The following is a 20,384-nucleotide window of genomic DNA, read 5'->3' as shown; positions in this document are numbered from 1 at the left end:
ATCGAGTGCCTGGCATGTAAGTGCACTGATTAATATTGGCTGAAATGAATGATGGAGAGGACCAACTTGAACTATAGGGATATGCCTACTCCCATACTTAAAACAAAGTAGGCCCTCAAGTATTTTTATTTTTTTTCTTTTTTCCTTTTTTCCTCCCTTCCTTTTTTTCCAAATGTTGCTAAAAATACAAAGCTGTTTCTAGGTAGGCAGCCAACATTAAATATCTTTCAATGATCTTGAGTTCCTGAGAATGTTTTTCTAATGTTTTCTTCATCTGGCTCTCTAACCTTTATTTTAAGACTAATTTGTTTGGGTTCCATCTTTTTTTGAAGGGCATTTTGTATACTTGGGGAAAAAAAAAAATCAAACCAGGCAGTCAATATCAAAACACTGTCCAGTAAAACTGTGGGGCATTTTAAAAAGAAAAGGGAAGAGATTCAGGCAAACAGACTAAGTCACTTATAAGGGTAAAAAAACCAGATTGACATTACACTTTACAACAGCAATGGTTTACCAGAAGACAATTGAGTAATATATCTAAGTTGCTCGAGGAAAGCAAATGTAAGCTAAATATCTCCTGTCCATTCAAACTGACCTTTAAGTATAAGCGCCACAAAAAAGAAAGAAAACTGTCGTGAACATGTAAGACTAGGATAAATATTATTCCATCAGCACTTCCTGAGAACTGTTCTGGAAAATGTGCTTGTCTAGAATCCGGAGAGGCACTGGCAAAAAGAATGTTATTGCCCGTTGAATATATATTTACCTGTAGAACTGCTTTTTGTTTAATTTTTGTATGATAATTTCATAAATTGCTACTTTACTAAATTCTTTTTGTTTAGAGCAGTTTTTCCATTGATTCTTTTGGGAATCAAGCAAATAGAGATATTTTTACTTCTTCGTTTCAATTCTTGTACCTCTGTGTTTGAGTTCCATCCTTGGAGGGGGAAGAGGGTGGACAAATGAGAGAATGGCAGGATAGGTCTAACGTAGCCCTACACTGGGACACAAAACCAAAAACGTGACTAGTAGAGGGTCAGCCGTGTACAGAAAAAGATATATTTTTGAATGACTTCCATAGACTTCTATACTGTATATGAGAGGAGAGAGAAGTGTTGTTAAGTAGATAGACCTCTAGAATTCCAGAAATATTTTTCAACCTTGAATTTAGGATGGAAAACAAAATGTGCAAGTAAGAGAATACTGGAGAGACCATTCAGCTCAACCCTTTGGTTCTATACACCGGAAAACTAAAGCTCAGAGGCTCCCCAAGGCCACATAACTCATCAGAGTCCAGCCATGGCCTTCATCACATTTGTTTCACCTTCTAAGCCAAGATGAATCCCTAGCCTGGTGCATGTGCTAAGGCCAGATTTCACAGGGCTTATATCACTTTACTCAAAAGGAATATTGGACAGAGAGCCAGTAGTACTTTTAGTGATTTTTGGGTAAAGCAGACCATTTGGAATCAGCTTCTTTGAATAATAGGGTTGGCAAACATCACACAACTTTGGCCTGACAAGAACTGGAAGGAGACAAGTGTCTCAGACGGGCTTCAGATTCTAGTGTCAACTCTGCATTGATTTTATAGGTCAAGTACAGCAAAGACCACCAACTCATTTCCATGGAGACAACATGCTCAGAGGACCTTTGAAGTCATAAACTGAGTTCTAGTCTTGGCTCTGATTTCAAGCGATTTAATAATGCAGACGAGACCACTCATGGCTTCAGGTCCTCAGAGGAACTGCAAGAGACATTTTGTGAGTCCACTTCCACATGTAAGTGTCCATGATTCCATTACACATCCCACTACCCTGAGAAAAATTCCAGCAGACACCCTTGAGCCACGTGGTAAAAAGTTAGCTGTCACATCAGCTTAATTAATTTTCACTCCACTCAACAAAACAATGCTTTATCCATAAAATGTGCTCTCCTTTACAGTTTCTAAACCCTCCCTAATATGTCTCAAAACAGAAATGACAATGGACCCTCTAATATCTTAGGGGTCAAAAAGGATTTTAAAGCCATTATTTCAGGAGAAAATTGACAGGGGATTTTTTTTTTCTTTTTCGATCATATTTTCTATGAGCTCATTTTATTTCCTAAAAAGGCTTTTACATGGGCAATTGTGATATTTAATATCTTTCATCTTCTACATAAATCAAAGCCTCTTTTTCCTTATAGGTTCGGTGTGTTCTTGAGCTCCCACTCATTTGTCTACACCTTAGGTACTGAAGAGGTTTAGCCTCAATTACATTCAACAGAGTCCAGGTATAATCTCAGCAGAAGGACACAAACAGATAAATGAAAACCTCAGGCAGACTCTGTTGGAATATCTTGGTACCATCAGCTCCGGTTGCCATTTCTACTCAAGCCATTTCCTGCTTCAGCAGCCCACCCTGGCAAACATCCTAAATGGCTCATTCTCTATGCAGTTTTAAAATATCAACACAGTGAGGGTAACTACCATCGACCATTTTTGTTAATGGTTTCTTCAAGACCATATCGCAGTCCGATGAACATGGAGTGGTTCACTGTGGTTGTTCTAAAAGCATCTAATAGGATGTAATTGGAAGCAGCTTCGACTCACTTACAAAACGCTTGCTCTGTTCATTGTGATTTCACAGCCCACTAAGCAGCGCAGCCCGGAGCTCACGTTTCTGCGAGGAACAGTCAACACTCCGTTAGCCCGCCCTCTCCCCTGTTGTTTTGCCTGTCGCCCTGCGGTTCACCTCACCTTTTTCAAAAGCTCAGCAGACAGAAGTAGTTGCCTTCCTCAAGACAACATCCTTTTTCTTTTTCCCTACCTGGCAGCAGACAGCCTGTGGACACATCTATTATTTTCCTTTTTGCTTTTGTCTTAACCTTTCACTTGTTCACCATTGTTCTCAGAGCAACAGCATGTGGCCAATACACACCTTATGTTTCCTACAGCTAGCTGCCATCCATCCTTGCGACTTAACAATGGAAGACCTCTTTGTCTGCCTCGGCTTACCCGGCTAGTATCCCTGACTCTTTCTTTAACAAACTGTCCCCTCAGCAAGTCACAGCATTGTCTAACGGGAGGAAAATCTCAGCAGGAATTCCAAATCATTTGTGGGAAAGCAACAGGTCTCTGTGTAGAAGAAGAAAATATACTGGAAGAATCTAGCAGTGCGTTACATCCACAGAAATAGGCACCACATGCGGACTAGATTTCATCCAGGGCAAGAGCCCTTAACTAAGTGTTCAGTCAAGATCCTAAAATAGGGATCTCTTTACCCCATGGGATTCAGATTCTTCATATGAAAAATTGAGAAGATCAAGGGTCAATGTGGACTATTTCTAAGGCTTTCCTATTGAAACATCTTATCATCTACAAATACTCACACATATTAAAAACAAGAACACGAATAGTGATGCCAAGGATAGTGGCTATTTGGAGGAAGGGGCAGTGGAGCTAGTACATTAAGAGGTATGAGACTTCCCTGGTGGTCCAGTGGTAAAGTATCCACCATCCAGTGCAGGGCACGCGGGTTCGATCCCCCTCAGGGAACTAAGATCCCACATGCCGCGGGGCAACTAAGCCCGCGCGCCACAACTACTGAGCTCGCACGCCTCAACTAGAGAGCCTGTGTGCCACAAACTACAGAGCCCACACGCCCTGGAGCACACGAGCCACAACTAGAGAGAGAAAACCCACACGCCACAACTAGAGAGAAGCCTGGCGCCGCAACGAAGAGCCCACGTGCCACAACGAAAGCTCCCGCATGCCTCAATGAAGATCCCACGTGCGGCAACTAAGACCTGACACGGCCAAAAACATAAAGAAAATAAATAAATAAAATATTTTTTAAAAATATGAAATTTTTCATGGAATTAGGCTACTGTCCTGTTCACTGATTGTCACAGAATCCACTCAAAACCCCATAAAGAACACTTATCTTCTTTTGACTCACCCATGTCAAAGATACCTTCATTGTTCTTGACTCTCAACTGTCAAGCCTTCACAGCTCCAAAAATGCATCCCAGGGGAGTATGAGAGGGCAACTTTGTTTCGATCAACATGGAAACATCATTGAACACACTCAGATGCTAAGGTTCTAGTGAGGGATTTCATATAAAGTCCACGCAACATCAGTAATATTTAAGGAAATCCATATGCTCATTCTTTGTGCAGTTTTAACTAAAGGTGCTATTTCTCGTCAATAAAATCAGAGCTCAGTTTCTAATTCTTACTACACTACAAGTTTCCGACCTAATGAAGAAATAAAGTTTTTGAACAAAATCTGCTTTCCCTGGGTATTCAGTTTTCCTCTGGGTGTCATGTGACATACCATCCTTTGGGTAGCATCTGTGTGTCCCACCGCAGGCCTTATAAAGTGGCGGCCCTCCCACTGTGAAATGGGTCACTGGCAAGCTGTGGAGGGGATGCTTGGCTAGTTCAGCATCTACAGCACTGGGATAATTTTGCAGGAATTGCAGACAGGAATTGCAGTTCAGGGCTTTTGAAATTCCCCAAGGTTATTACTCGATGTGTTCGCTAAACAGTAAGGTGGAAATGGCTTGTGCTAAGCCACAAGTCAAAGAAACATCTGGACAGTGGATGGACTTGGCTCCAAAGATGGCCATGGTGAGAAGGCTAGTGGGTGCCAGGTGTAGAAACAAATTCATGTTCAAAGGTCCCCTCCCTAGTTAGGATCATCTCCAAGAGTCACGGCCTAGAAGAAAGGGTCTCCTGAAAGTAAACTAGAACCCGTACAGACTTGAGACAAAATATTTTGAGGCAATAATACTTTAGGAATCTAAGTGAAGCAAACACAAATGAATTCAAAGAAAGAGAAGCACAAGAAAGACACTCAAGCCACTTGAAGGTGTCTTACAGTTCACGCTTTTCTTATCTGTTCCCTGGGATATTTGGACACAATTCTCAAAGGCAGGGAGTAATAAAAGGAAGGCCGAAGAACTGGGAATCAGACAGATCTGTTCTACTGCTCAGTGACCGAGGAGTCCTGAACAAGAGGTGCTGAAGTCTGCCCCTAAACCAGCCTTATTCATCTATTTACAACAGAAATCTTGGGAAGAGTAAATGAGCACAACTTACAAATAAGCTCAAAAAAATGTTAACTACATTTTCCATTCAGGAATGAGGATCTAGTGAAAAAGAAAACTGCGATTTACTGTAAAGTGTGAAAGAAACGAGAAAATAGTCGTTTATAGCCAACAAATCATTCTGGCGTACCTGCTACGTGTTGCCTGGCAATACATCATCCATCGCTAGAAGAGACCATACTAACCTACACAGATCTGCTAGCTCTCCTAAGTTTAGCTACGATAACTGGTTTATTCAAAGCTTGCCAGGAAGAGTGTCCAACAGTTTACTTTATGACCAATAGCAGGCTTGACCAAACATGTGACACAAACATGTGTCACAAGTGACCAAACATGTGTCACAAGTGACCAAACATGTGACACAAGTTCTGTCTAGAATAACGCAACTGGGACACATCAAACGATGGAGACTTCGCTAAGTGCCATGAGCTAACCAACTGAATTAACTTGTCCAGACTAGAAAACTATGCTGAGCTAAGAATGACAACAGAAAGCATCAAATGTTATGTTGGTGTTTCCTAGGAGCTAGAGAAAATGGTCTGTAAAAGAGAAGAGAAAAGAAGTGAATGGGTAAAGTGATTGAAACTGGTGATGCTAACACTAAACTCAGACTGACAGGAGATGTCTGAATCTGTTCAAGTGACCACAGGTAAAGAATACAAGTTTAGAGCAGTATATTGAATAGACTGAAGTGGAGAGAAGACAGGTGTGTGAAGTCCAACTAGAAGGCAGCTGCGGCAGTCAGAAACAAAGATCAATAGAAGGTTGATGTCGTCTAACAGTAGCAACAGAGAAAAGAAAGCCAAGTTTGGAGCTAGTGTGATCAAAACAGCAATCAGGATTTGGTGAAGGCTTGCGCATAGAGAAAATAATGGGTACCTAAAAGATGGGATGAGAAGGATAATTAAAATCAACTTTCCATACAATTATTTGTGACCTTTTTAAATATGAAAGCTCATGGTAACCAAAAACATGGAGCATAGGGACGATAACAGAATCAGATGCCTGGAGATATATTCTCAGGACAGCTACTTACTCACATTTTGATCTTGGGCCATGAATTGGTCTCTGTGGGCATCAGGTTTGCACTTGTCTAAAATGGCACCAGGCATCACAGAAGGCAGGGTGGTCAGACTCAAAGGTTAACTGCCTATGGAAAAGGCAGTGGTACCTGCAGCCCTTGGAACTCCGCCAGGTGATTTGCCCATCGTACCTTGAAATGGTAATCTATCACAACCTGTGGGGGAGAAGCAAACGATTATGGCAACGAGGGCAGGAGTCTGGGTCCTCATCAGGTTTGGCACATTGGAGTGCTCTGCCAAAATCCATTTGGTTTACATTCCAAATTTAGCTTTTGATGGTTATCATGGTCTCAAGAAACCGTATTTTTACTGTACTTAGCCAGGATGCTGTCCCACTCATCCTCGTAAGCCTTAGAACCTACCAGAGGGCCTAGCATGTAATACATACAGTAAGTGATTTATTTTAAAATGTTAAACAGAATTTATTGAACACTGGAACATCAGAAAACCAAAGATTAGTTCCCTTTGCTTTTCAGAACTCAAACTATGAAAGCCTCAGTTGCCTCACTTCACAATGCGCCTGAAGTTCAGCTCCTCTCACTGGAGCTCGCTGTTCACCTTTCTGGTCCGTCCAGCCTGAGCTGTTAAATTGCAGGTACCGGGCTTCCCTGGTGGCGCAGTGGTTGAGAGTCCGCCTGCCGATGCAGGGGACGCGGGTTCGTGCCCCGGTCCGGGAAGATCCCACGTGCCGCGGAGCGGCTGGGCCCGTGAGCCATGGCCGCTGAGCCTGCGCGTCTGGAGCCTGTGCTCCGCAATGGGAGAGGCCACAGCAGTGAGAGGCCCGCGTACCGCACAAAAAAAAAAAAAAAAAAATTGCAGGTACCGACTGTCAGATTGCTTATGACTGGTGTATGTGTCAATTACACTCCGATTCCTGGTTTTTGCTTAAATGCAGGAAGGAAAACAAAGTGCCCGGCTTCCTATTATAATGAGAGGGCGGACTCTCTCTGCATCGCCCACACTCACTCTCGATAAAGTAAGTCACCTCATTTTCCACCAGGGCCTCTCACCAGGCATTAAGGGATTCTCTCAATAGGGCTGGTGTTGTGAAAAAGCCCACAGCTGTAAGTTTATGTCAGTACCCCTGTGGCCAATTTATCATAAAATCATTTTAAAAAATGAGCAGCCGCGTTCCCCACTCTTACTCACTTTAGCCTTGCTTTCTCTTTTTAAATTTTCACTGAAGTGTAATATACATACACTTCATCCGTCCTAATTGTGTATCCATCATAATGGTGCAGCTTGATGAATTTTAACAAGCTGAACACTCCCCACCCAGATCAATAAACAGAAAGTTACCAGCACTCAAGAAGCACTCCCATGCTTCTTCCAGTCATTAACTTCCCACATCCCCAAGAGTGAAATCCATCCTCATCCCCAAGAGTGAAATCCATCCTCTCCAACACCAAGCTAGATGACTTCAGCTTGGTTTTGGCTTTTACATAAGCAGATTCATACAATATGCACTCTTTTGCGCCTCGCCATCCCTTTATTGCCTGGGGAAATGGGTCTTTATGTAACAACAGAGCACCAAAATTTCATGCTGGTAACTTGGGCAGTACACAAGGAAAGCAAAGGAACCCTTGAGGCTGTGTTATAGGAAGACTTTGTGTTAAACTTGGTCTTTTTTTTTTTTTTTTTTTGTGCGGTACGCGGGCCTCTCACTGTTGTGGCCTCTCCCGCTGCGGAGCACAGGCTCCGGACGCGCAGGCTCAGCGGCCATGGCTCACGGGCCCAGCCGCTCCGCGGCACGTGGGATCTTCCCGGACCGGGGCACGAACCCGTGTCCCCTGCATCAGCAGGCGGACTCTCAACCACTGTGCCACCACGGAAGCCCTTGGTCTTTTTTTTAAAACACAGATTAAGGTTGTTAGAACCAGTTTAAAAGTTCAAGCTACCCAAGAGACACGTGAGTCCAGCTAGTTGAAAACCTATGACTCGAACTACAGCTGTGTGTTAGCAGCTCCCCGTATTTGGATGTAGACTAAGACAGAGGGATCAGTTCTCCCTGAAAGGCAGGCAGGGACTGGCTACGGGGGCAGAAGGCAGTGCAGACTTGTTGGCACAGGCAGAGTAGTTGCCGTGGAATTTAAAGACACCATTAGTACAGCCACAAGGTCCCAAACCCTCTGTAGCTGAGGCCCCTAATGCTTGTGGGATCATGAAAATTAAGACAGTCTTGCTGGCAGAATCTTAGTAACTATCTGCTCTTGGCTTATGAGTCAGTTAACGTCCTAGTCCGGATTGACCCAGAGTAAGAGGTTCCCGGCACCTCCCAATAAAACTCAATATGACAGGAGAGAATCAAGGGAGCGGGGATGAAAACAGGTTTTTCAGAAGAAGCAAAATAAACCAATTGGCTGTGAGCACCCTGCGTCTTTTTCTTAGGTGCTCACTTTCCATCTTCTCCAGGCATTTTCTGGTCCTTAGCACACATAAACACTGAACAATCTAGAATTCACTGGACATCTTAGAAGTTAGGGCCCACCTTGCATCACTCAGGCAGCCAGCAATTCCCCAAGGTGACAATTCTCCTTAACATCAGCCAGGAGAAAGACAGGATGCCTGAGGATTAGTACCAGGTGGTCTGTTCACTAAAGGAGGAAATAGACTAGGTAGTTAAAGGTATCCAGTCCTGGATCAACCGTAGCTTTGAACTAGAGGTGGTTATATGGAGAGCCCAGAATACCTCCCAAATTCACTGGAGCCGTTGATAAATTATCCTCACTACTACCATTCTAATAGTAGCTAACAATTATTGAGCTAATGTTACATGTTAATTATTTCATTTAGTCCTAAAAACAGCCCCACGAGATAGGTGCTAATTTTGTCTCCATTTTACACATGTGTAAAACGAGGCAGAGAGTGGGCCATATGCTAAGGCCAGGAAGTAGATTCCGACATTTGCTTGACGACAGAGCCCACATTGTAAAACAGTGGCTTTCAAGCCTTTTCTTTCTTTTTTTTACCATGACCCAGAAAGAAATTATTTTACGCTGTAACCCAGAACATACACGCATACACACATAAATACACATGAAAAAAGTTTTAGAAAATCATATTCACCCTTACTCCATGCCTTAGATCATTGTTTTGATATTTACTAATATATTTTAAACTTTTCTATTTCCTTTTAAGATGCTTATTACAACTCACTCACATATTTCATGACACATGAATAGCTTGCGATCTGCAGTTAGAAAAACACTGTCTAAAGCATTATGCTGTACTGCTTTCCCAGGCTCTTCTTATTTAATTCTCTAGGAATGGACTTTACAACCACATGGTTAAATTTACCACCAGTGGTGTGCTGCTACACGTTTAACAACTAGATCTTTGGGACTTGTGAAGGGACTGGTTATTAACATTTGCTGATTTCTGCACCGTAAATACTCCCACCGTGGCCAATTTGAAGCTATCAACACGACATCGCTGAACACGGACTGGGGAAGAAATATGGATGAGTGGCTCATGAGAGCTCATACCAACCAACTAAAGCACACCAATACACTTCCCCAAAATTTCCAGCAAGAACTGAGAGAATAGGTTTTAAAGTCATGTCAGTGACTGGAAGGGTTGGAGATGATTTGTCAATGATAATTAATTGCCTATTTCATGGCAATTAGTCTAAGCCCACAACCCCACAGTGTCTAATATATAAATCCAAGTTGTTTCTATTTAAGCATGGGGTTCTTAGCTGTTATAACTTGAAGCATATTAATCAGGCCCTGATACTTCATTGTCTGTACACTGAGGTATCTAAAATTCCATGATTAAAAATGTTTCTCTTTTTTTAAGCCCATGTTTTGGCCCATTTAAAACTCTGACCATTCCTAAATAGGTAACAAAGTAACTTGCATTAATGTGCTAAAAACCGATGGCTTAATATATCAGATGACTTTATTTGTAATAAGTAAGAGAAGTGAGAAAATGGGAATTCTGATAAGAGTATGAAGGAATGGATGGCTTTGGAGTAGTTGCATTTCTAGGAAAACCCATCATAAATAGGGTAACACAATGGAAACCATCACAAACCCTGGTACCATTTGAGATGCAGGACAGCATCAGGCATCTGTGGAAGGGCATAACTGAGTAGGAGGAAAGTTACAGGATTAAATAAAATAATCTATTTAGAACATTATAGTTTCTGGCACACAGTAGTGGCTCAATAAATTTTAGTATCTTTAAGGAAGGGTCTATTCAGGAATCATTTAATGAAAAGTGACATAAAACAGATTCCAAACTGACATAAGCAAAGAGGAATTTATCACACATAACTGGGAAATCTGAGCTGGATTAAATAGCATGTACAATACTGTCAGGTCTCACTACTTCTCCATCTCTTGGCTTTGCATCTCAGACAGGCTCTTGCCTCATGGTGGTATGGTGGCTGCCAGCAGCTCCAGGCTTACATCCATTCCTCTACGTCACTCTGACAGAAAGAGGATGCTTTTCTCCTGGTGGTTCTAGAAAATGTTCTCACATGAACCCTGGTTAGCAATGATTTGGTCACAGGCTCATTCTGGAATGAACTGCTGCGGTCAGGTACATATCACACTGGTTAGTCGTGTGTGTCACAAGCCACCTAGCAAGCCAGGAATGGATTCACCTTGCTTTATGAACATAAGTGTTGGTTCCCAAAGGAAAACTGTAGTATGGTTTCCAGAAAAATTGGAAATGGATGTTAATCCATCAAACTACAAGGACAAATCCAGTTTTTTTCAAGCTGATAAGAATTCTGTTTAAAACTGAAACATTCCCCAAATTTCCAACATCTTATTCAGCAAGTCAATTCAGGGGTGATATGCAAAAAGCTTAACAACTGGCATCAAGTTAAGAAAATGAACAGCAACCACAACTCTTGGAGCTGGAACCTAAAGCCCCGACTCTGCCAGAATTGAACACTTTTCTAGCTGGGCCATGAAGGAATTGAGGGGGGCAGTGGGGGAATGAAAGTAGTCAGGGAAGTGGAGGAATATTCAAAGGGCTTGGTAGCTTGACTATTCACCACCTGGATGAAAGTACTTCAATATTTTAACAACTAGAACAACTATACCAGTGTGTACCACCAGGGCTTCAACCTTGACTGAATCTATTTGCAGCTATATCATAAAGAAGAACGTGCTGTCAGCTATGACCCATCTTACATTCAGAAGCATCGCCTTTGAATTAAGAGACTGTTCTTTTAGCAGAACAACAGAAGGGGCAAAAAGGTTTTCCACTAACAAGATCTAGGATAACTACTGGGCATATATCCTGAGCAAACCATACTTCAAAGAGACATGTACCACAATGTTCACTGCAGCTCTATTTACAATAGTCAGGACATAGAAGCAACCTAAGTGTCCATCAACAGATGAACGGATAAAGAAGATGTGGCACATATATACAGTGGAATATTACTCAGCCATAAAAAGAAACGAAATTGAGTTATTTGTAGTGAGGTGGATGGACTTAGAGTCTGTCGTACAGAGTGAAGTAAATCAGAAAGAGAAAAACAAATACCATATGCTAACACATATATATGGAATCTAAAAAAAAAAATGGTTCTGAAGAACCTAGGGGCAGGACAGGAATAAAGACACAGACATAGAGAATGGACTTGAGGACACAGGGAGGGGGAAGGGTAAGCTGGGACGAAGTGAGAGAATGGCATGGACTTATACACACTACCAAATGTAAAATAGATAGCTAGTGGGAAGCAGCCGCATAGCACAGGGAGATCAGCTCAGTGCTTTGTGACCACCTAGAGGGGTGGGATAGGGAGGGTGGGGGGGAAACACAAGAGGGGCAGGATATGGGGATATATGTATATGTATAGCTGATTCACTTTGTTATAAAGCAGAAACTAACACACCATTGTAAAGCAATTATACTCCAATAAAGATGTTAAAAAAAAAAAGATCGAGGATAAATGCAAACATATACACACAGGGAGAAGTAAAATCAGACTATAAGATAAACCAAATAATATTGGAATTCATCTTTTCTTACCATTTTCTTACCATTTTTTAATTTGTGACAAATATAATTTTCATGAACTCATCGTGACAACACTTCATAGTTAGACTTACTCTTCTACGTTAAACCACATATTTACCATTTCTGGTGCTCTTCATTCTTTCCCGTTGATTTGATTTTCCATCTGGTGCCATTTCCTCTTCCTTTGAAGTAATCCCTTTAGCATTTCTCTTCTGTAAGTCTGCCGGCAGTGAAATCTCTCAGTTTTAGTTGCCTGGAAAAAAAGTTTTTATTTTACCTTCATTCTTGAAGTATATTTGAACTAGAAGTAGAATTCTGGGATACTTAACCAGTTTTTTCCCAGAACTTTAAAGATTCCATTGAATCATGGCCACCATTGTTTCTGATGAAAGTGATCCCTCATTCATATTGTTACCCACTAACTGGGCTGTTCCACGACGTTTTCAAAGTTTTCGCTTTATTTTTGGTTTTATCAATTTGGCAATGATTTGCCTACATGGGTTTTATTTGTATTTATCCTGCTTAGGGTTTGCTGAGCTTATTGGTTTTATAATCTTACGTTTATCACCAAACTGGGGGAATTTTCAGCCATTATTTCCTCAAGTATTTTTTTCTTCTTCTTCCTCCTCTACTTATGAAATTCAGATTATACCTGTGTTAGACCACTTACTATTCAAAAGAACTCTGAAGCTTTAGATAAATTTTTTTCAGTATTTTTTCTATTAGGTCAGATTAGATAATTACTTTTCATCGATCTTCAAGTTTACTGACTATTTTGCCATCTCCAATCTGTTGTGCTCCCCTACATACACCCAATGAAGTTTTTATTTTAGATATTTACTAGATAATTAAATATTTATTTTGGATATTTCCTTTTGTGTTCTAAACTTTCTGCAGCTTTTTTTCATACTTTCAATTCTCTGCTGAGATTCCTCATCTACTCATTCATTTTTTTGAAGTCTTTGAACAAATTTATCTTTATAATAGACTATTTAAAGTCCTTATCTGCTAAGTTTTGGGACCTTTTTCTAATGAAGGATTTCTCTCTTTACTTCAGGTCCCATTTTCCTGTTTTCTTACATGTCAAGTGATTTTTGGTTGTATACTGTGGAATTATATTGCAGGCAGGCTCAAGTATGTCAACTTCCTTTAAGAGTTTTCAGTTTTGCCTTAGCAGGTACTTAAATAACTGTGGATCATTTTAGCTGTGTTAAGTTTAGTTTTATTCTTTGTTAAGGCAGGTGTATTTTGGATGTAGTCCTAGGGCATGCCCCTTATTCCAGAGCTTGATTCTTACTCATGGAGGGTAAACTTTCTGAGAATTTTATTGAAAGTGCAATAATGCCCAGTGTGTTCTCTCTACTCCAACTGGGCTGGAACTCCAATACCTCTCTGTATGTATGACCTCTGATATAGATATTTCCCTCTCAACCCTGTTGCAGGAAAATGATCTCTGCCAGGCCTCACTGAGTCTCACTCTGTGTATAACCAGCCTAACCCTTGCACAACACAGACCTTAGGCTCACCATTTCCATGTGGCTCTCTGTCCCACAAATTGCAACCACTTCAAAAGCCAAGAACTCTAGTCTCTGCCTCTGCAGAGACCAATATGGCTGCCACTGCACCATGGCAGAAAAGCACTCCCAAGCAGAATGTTGGGAAATAGGGTAATCATGGCACCTGCCTTGTGTGATTCTTTTTCTCAAAGATCATAGTTTGCCTTGTATGTTTTGTCCAGCTTTATAGCTATTTTCAGCAGGAGGGCAAATCTAATACCAGATATTATGACATGGCCAGATGAAGAAGCTGGCTACAGATACTCTAAAGAGTTCATTTAGCACCAGGCAAAGATAGTGCTGTTTCAAACATTTTACCATTTACATACTGAGGAGAATTTGATAGATGGGGGTGAGATTTTTGCGGAAACGTGTGATATGCATTCTCTTTTGTAAGATCTGATTGGAAAATAATTATTAAAGTCTTCTTAAATCCTAATTCTGTATTTACTTTTCACTACTATCTTGAGTAATTTGCCTACTTTCTCTCTCTCTCTACTCAGGAAGCAATAAGAGTTAATTCATTGTGCAAAACACTTTGACATTATTCAAGAGGAAGGACAGTATACACACAGGACATTGCTAATAATATACACTTGATGGATCATATTGTGAATAGGTAAGAATGTTCTCCTGTGAATAATATTCCTCCATTTCTTCCCCTTCACTATTTTGTCCAGAGCTAGAAGGAAAGCTTTTGACAAACCCAGTTTCTGTACTCTCTGTTCACACTGACAAACCTGTAATTTCTAGTAGACTTGGCAGCTTCTAAGAGGAAAAGGACAAAGGTGCACTGCAGGGGCTTTGGGGAGGCTCCAATTCCAAGGCTGGTAATGGGGTTAGGAAACTTGAGGATGAAAAAACAGCTGAAATAACAACACACACACACACACACACACACACACACACACACACACACATGCATGCACACACACAGGAAAATAATCCACCCTTTGATATTTACAAAAATAAAGATTGACTTTGAAGGGAAATAAATGAATCTTTAATATAATATATATTGAATGACCAACCCAAGTTAATATTATTGTTTAAGTAAATTACCAGCAATTACCCTAAGGACCAAAGTTTAGCATAACTGTCAACGTTTTCCTACCTCATAAAGACACTTCCCCCTAAATTCAGAAGATAAAGGAAATTGGAGACCTGATGTTTTGTGAGGTGGGGAGGGTTGTCCAAGGCCATTTAGTGAAGTAGGCATGTCTCCTTTAGGCAGCATCAGCATCGCCTTCTGGCTCCATCATCCCAGTTGGTAGTGTCCCCCTCTTCACTGTAGTCACGTAGGGTTCCTGGGCTTCTTTAATCTTCTCTATGAATAAAACAGGCTCACAGGAAAGGGGCTGATCAATTTGTTCCCAGTTCTCGACTTAAGTCTTTGGTTATTTGAAATCTTTTATTTATGGTGGGATTTCAAGCTTCCTCAAACTAGAGCAACTTGAGAGAAAGCAGAACTATCCTCCCTAACTTCAAATCTTAATACATAGGCCTGGCCTCCACTCTTCTGCCTTGTCATTCATACTTTCATGGAACATAACCTGTTAGTTGGTGTGCTATTTTCCATTCCTCCTAATCTCTCTCAGAGGGACAATGCATTTCCTAATCTTTCTAATTTCTCCAAGTGCTCTCAACTTTTCCAATTTTACTTTATTTTTTCCTTAAAAATCAGCAATTTAAAGGAAAGACCAGAGCTACTGAGGCCACATTTCTCTAGTGCCAAAGTTGAATCTTGACCTATGATAGCATCATTTTGAAAAAAAATAAAACGCATCTTTTCAGCTGTCTTCTTTATTCTCTGAATGGAATTTCCAAATCATTTTTCCAGTCTTCTGATCAATCTCTCAAAAACTTAGATGCTATTTAGAGTTTATCATTTGGCAATAATGTACATTAGTTGCTGTGGAAAATACAACATTGTCTAAGGCATTGACCTTGATATCCAGTAGCTTACCATCTACTGAGGAAAGAAGAACAAATTCCAATTGTTAGATTTCAATTTTAAATAACTATGTAAATAAATATGAAACAAAATATGATCATCATAATAAACATAGCACAAACTATAAGGAAATTAAGCAAATGGAATTAGGCCACCTTACAGCTGAAGTAATACAGAAGGCTTACAAGGAATAGAAATTTTAAGCTAGATCTGCTAAGAATGATTGCATATTAGTCAGTTTCTCATAATAATTTCTTAAACGAAGTAGAATGGTTCAGTGATACGTCCTGCTATTAAAAACGCCAGTATGGCTACAGCCTCTGTTTACCCATTTGAAAATGGTAGTCTAAGAACAAAGGCCATGTCTCTTGTTGCCTACAATTCTGGCAGCTGAAAACTTTATAATCAAATGTATAGCCAAACTGTACATGCTAGCACTAACCCTAAATTTTCTCCAGATCAGTTGGGTGTGTGGGCTTTGATAACACTCAGAAGCCTTTCAGCAACTCAAGGGCTTATTTCTAGGAAAGAGTAAGAGTGGTTCTGGCATTAGATCACCCCTGGATAAACTACTTATTCGTTGAGTCAAACTGGATTGCATTTCCCACACTAAGTCCCTGGGCAAAGTCAAGAGAGGAAGGAAAATATGTATTAGCATATGCAGAATTTAGAAATGCTTCCTGCCCACATCTTTCAGGGGTTATATTCACAGCAAACCCCTAAGATTCTATTAATGCACCAATTAATAAAACACTAGTGAGCAGGTTGCCTACAGAGTGGGCTACACATGCTTGTTTATGGTGGACACATCACTCATCGTCTCTGAATGGAGAACTTTTGAGTGCAGAGCTGCAACGCTCTGGCTGCGTATGAAGGTGGCTGCAGTAGGGAGTCTGTTTATCTGGGGAACGTGCTGCTGGCTGATTTATAATGAAAGGAACCTGAAAAGAAGTAGTGGATGCCCTTTCCCACAATCCGATAAACTGTTACACAGAGAGAAACAGTTGCCTTGAATTAAGCGTGTTTGTCTATTTTTCAATGTTAAGTTTTAATTTCCTGTTCGTTCAATTTCTTAGGGCTTCATTTTAAATAACGCTAAGTAATTTTAAATTATGCATGCCCCTACCTACAGTCTTAGTCATTTCAAATTCTGCTTTAAGGAAAAGGTAAATAAGAAAATATTAAGACTGTATTTAAACATTACTGTAACTGATTTTTAATTGGTAATTCTCTAAGACTGCGTTAAGTGCTACTTAAAGACGCCCTGTCAGAGAGCTTAAGGAAAACTATTTTACATGATGTTGTTAGTCAACTTGTTTTTAAGTTCTGTATATCTAATTTTTAAACGTACGTAATATATGTAATATGTCATGAATTGCTTTTTGAATCAAGCACTTAACAATTACCATGTTAAAGGTAATTGCAAACTTATTGTGAAGATTTTCACACATGGTGGAGATAGTCGGAAGAAACAGAGATGAGTACGTTTCCATCACTCTCTGTATAAAAATATCCAAACATTTAAATTATTTGACAGCAGGCATAATGTTCATTTGTTTACAATTAAAGTTTCTATCCTAGGTATCCAGCTCATGGCCCAGCACACACAAAGTAGGTGTTCAATAAATATTTGATGAGTGAATGCGTCTCTGAAGCTCTGAAATAGGAAAATAGGCATGTTCCTTATTTAGTGTTCTCCCGACCGAAAACTGAAGTAAATGTAGGTCAACTTGAGGCCACATTTTTCTTCGCTTCTCACAGACCCGCCTCAGCTACAACTTTCAAATTCAAAGGCAGCATTCTCTCCTGCATGTATAAAAAGTACTACCTGCTGGCAGTCCTACCATCAAAGAGCATAATAGGGGAAGATCATTTGGGATGATTAGGTGGGTAATAAAATAAAACAACTGATTTCTGTACTTTAATTCCCACTTGCTATGCCACAAATAAAATAGTAAAGAGTCATTTGCAAACAGCATTATCATGGATCTGTGGATTCCTTCAAGAAATATTTATTGAATATCTTCTGGGTTGCAGATACTATGCCAGACCCTGGATACACAAAGATAAATAAAACACAGCCTCTACTTGTGAGACAGATAGACTGACACATACTACTTTCAGCATAATGTGATGTTTCATTTGAAGTCTTCTTTGGCTAAGAGCATCCTCTTAAGCGAGAATTAAGCTTTCCATAGACTACACGGTCATCTTTACTCTTTGTGTAGTCAAACTTCCTTCATATTCAAGAGATAGCTACATTTTTTATAGATAGATGGTTAAGACTGTGTTGTTGATGACCTTCTTTTAATTAACTATTCTCTTTTATTAGGCACATAAAACAATTATTTTATGAGGCAATTTCAGCTTCTTTATCATTAGCGATAATGATCACAGTGTCTTTTACCTTCCATGGCAGTTTTGCTTCAAAGGGAATTGCACATAAAAATCAAAGAGGGACCAGAAACTGATATGAGACAAACAAAAAAAATTCTACTACAGTAGAAATGTTAGTGATCTGAATTTCAACCTCTTTAAAAATTATTATTATTGGATTTTCTGGTGCCCTGTGGCAGATATCCCAGAGAGGCTCTAGGTTAACACCAAGCATTCCAATCACTGCCTCTCCTGAGTGCTGAGGTTCACACCTAAACAAACAAAACCAAACCCAGATGACTTGTGTGTGTCAAGAAAACAGCCCTTCACTTGCCCCATGAAAAAGGAATAGAAAGCATGTGGAAAGCCAGGTTTGAAAGGGCACTGCTAACAGGAGAAGGGAGAAATGTCAAAAATGTTGAAGTAAACACTGAACTAGTTCCTGTCTGTATATTTTTGCTGAGTTTTGTTTTTTCCTTCAAACCTTACAAATCCTAAAAGTTGTGCCATTTCATTTATCCTTAATGAGCAGACAAGGAAAGAAATAGCAACTGTAATCATAAAACATTTCTTGAATTAGCTACAGCAGGAATATTAAGCAGGAAGTAAACAATTTGACTGGGGAAGGAAGATAGGAAAAAACCCTTGGCCTTTCCCGGTACTGACTGTAAGGTCTTAGATGCTAAGTGGGCGCTTACCAGACAAATGGTATAGAAGGGCATTCCCAGGAAGTCGACGGGCACGGTGAACAGAAAGACTGGAGAGCTTGCCAGGTTCAAGATCACGGAGCGTGCCAAGACCAAGCCCATCCTTCAACCTAGAGTCAAGGGGAAGTCAGTACAGATTTACAGGAGATGGGCACTGTGAACAGCAATTAAGATTATACATCAGATAGAGCACTTCCTCCAATGGAGCACCATTCAGATCGCTAACATTTCCTAGTACACCTGAGAGCACACCGGTGGTGTGCCTTTCAGGCATCCTGATTGAGCCGGGGAGCAGCCAGGAGAGACCCCCCCCCTCCCTCCATAACACCTCACCAATACACAGTCATGCACAGAAGTGGGAGAGCAGACAGGCACACATGACCACACACACGAGAGCATGCAAACGTGCCCTGTCAGGAGACCGCTCCAGGAGTCCCTGCGCTACCGTCTCTCACCTGACTCTGAATGGAATAAGCTTACGTCACCTAGGGGCCAAGGGGGTGGTCAAACAGAGTGGCTGTGCTGACCGATGTTTGCTCTACTGCCAGGGAGCCGGGTGTCAAGAGTACAACACTAGGTCCATTGGTTCCTGTGTGCACGCGACCAGACAGCTCCGCACCAGCATTTTAGAAAGTTCCCTGGAAAGACCCCAGGGGAAAAAAACATGCTCCCCCCGGAGGGCTTTGCCTGACTCCTAAAAGATGCACATGTTCGAGCCTATCATATAAAAAGAAGCTTGATCTATGAAACTGTCCTGAGCTCCAACGTCCTGTGCAAACCCCAGAACTCATGCTTACCATGCTCCCTGAAATGTGAGGCCCGTGTCAGGAGCTGCCTAACCCCAGCTGGAAGAGACAGCCACCAGGCATCGCACCTTCTCCATCACTGATGTCACAACTATGTTACAGGTTATGCAGTAACAAATTTTAGAATTTTGCCCTCGAGGAAGGTTATCTTTCCCTAACTCACAAAACGGTGCTTTGGGGGCTGGCATCAGCTCCCTAGGAATCTATTGCTATGGTCCTGCTAGAGATAACGAGAGCCTGGCTTCGTGGGTAAAAGAAAAAAACAAAAAAGAAGGTGGCTTTGAAAGATGTTCAGCAGGTAGATTCTACAGAACTTTGGGGATAATGGGAAGAAAATAGGAAAGGTGGAAATGGGAAGGGCTCTCCTGTGCAGGTTTCTGGCTCGAGAGCCTGGGTACAGAGAAGAACCATTCACGGAGATAAGGGGGAGTTTATAACAGGTAGACCCTGAGGGGTCAGAGGGATGTGTCCCTTGAGCTGTTTAGCAGGCAATTAACCTAGGAATCAGTTAAGTGGTCCTTGAAACTGTGAACACTAATTAAGGTAGCCCAGGACAGCGGTGGGGCGGGGAATCTGAGATGTAGTCAGACATGCAGCATGAGAACAGAAGCCTAGGAAGTCGGAACACGGAGAGAAGAGTTAAGATTTCGATTAAGGTCGAGTCAAATGAGGATTACAAAGGGTTAAAGGAATTAGAAACTAGGAGATCAGTAGTTGCTTTCTCCAAAACCATTTTGTTAGAACAGTGGGGGCAGAACCTTGGCTGCAGTGACTGAGAGCATCTGGGGTGACAGCAAGTGGGGACAATACTGCGGACAATCCTTGTGAAG

The 20,384-nt window shown here is 41.0% G+C and overlaps 1 protein-coding gene across 2 annotated transcripts in view; it reads left to right on the top strand.

The window, feature by feature from the left end:
- GRM3 (glutamate metabotropic receptor 3) overlaps positions 1–20,384 on the top strand; it is a 235,026-nt gene that overhangs the window by 108,801 nt on the left and 105,841 nt on the right. The window lies entirely within an intron of this gene.

The sequence above is a fragment of the Phocoena sinus genome, chromosome 9, assembly GCF_008692025.1.
Source record: "Phocoena sinus isolate mPhoSin1 chromosome 9, mPhoSin1.pri, whole genome shotgun sequence".
Taxonomy (NCBI): domain Eukaryota; kingdom Metazoa; phylum Chordata; class Mammalia; order Artiodactyla; family Phocoenidae; genus Phocoena; species Phocoena sinus.
The sequence above is the reverse complement of the archived record's forward strand: the minus strand, read 5'-3'. Positions and strand labels throughout refer to the sequence as shown.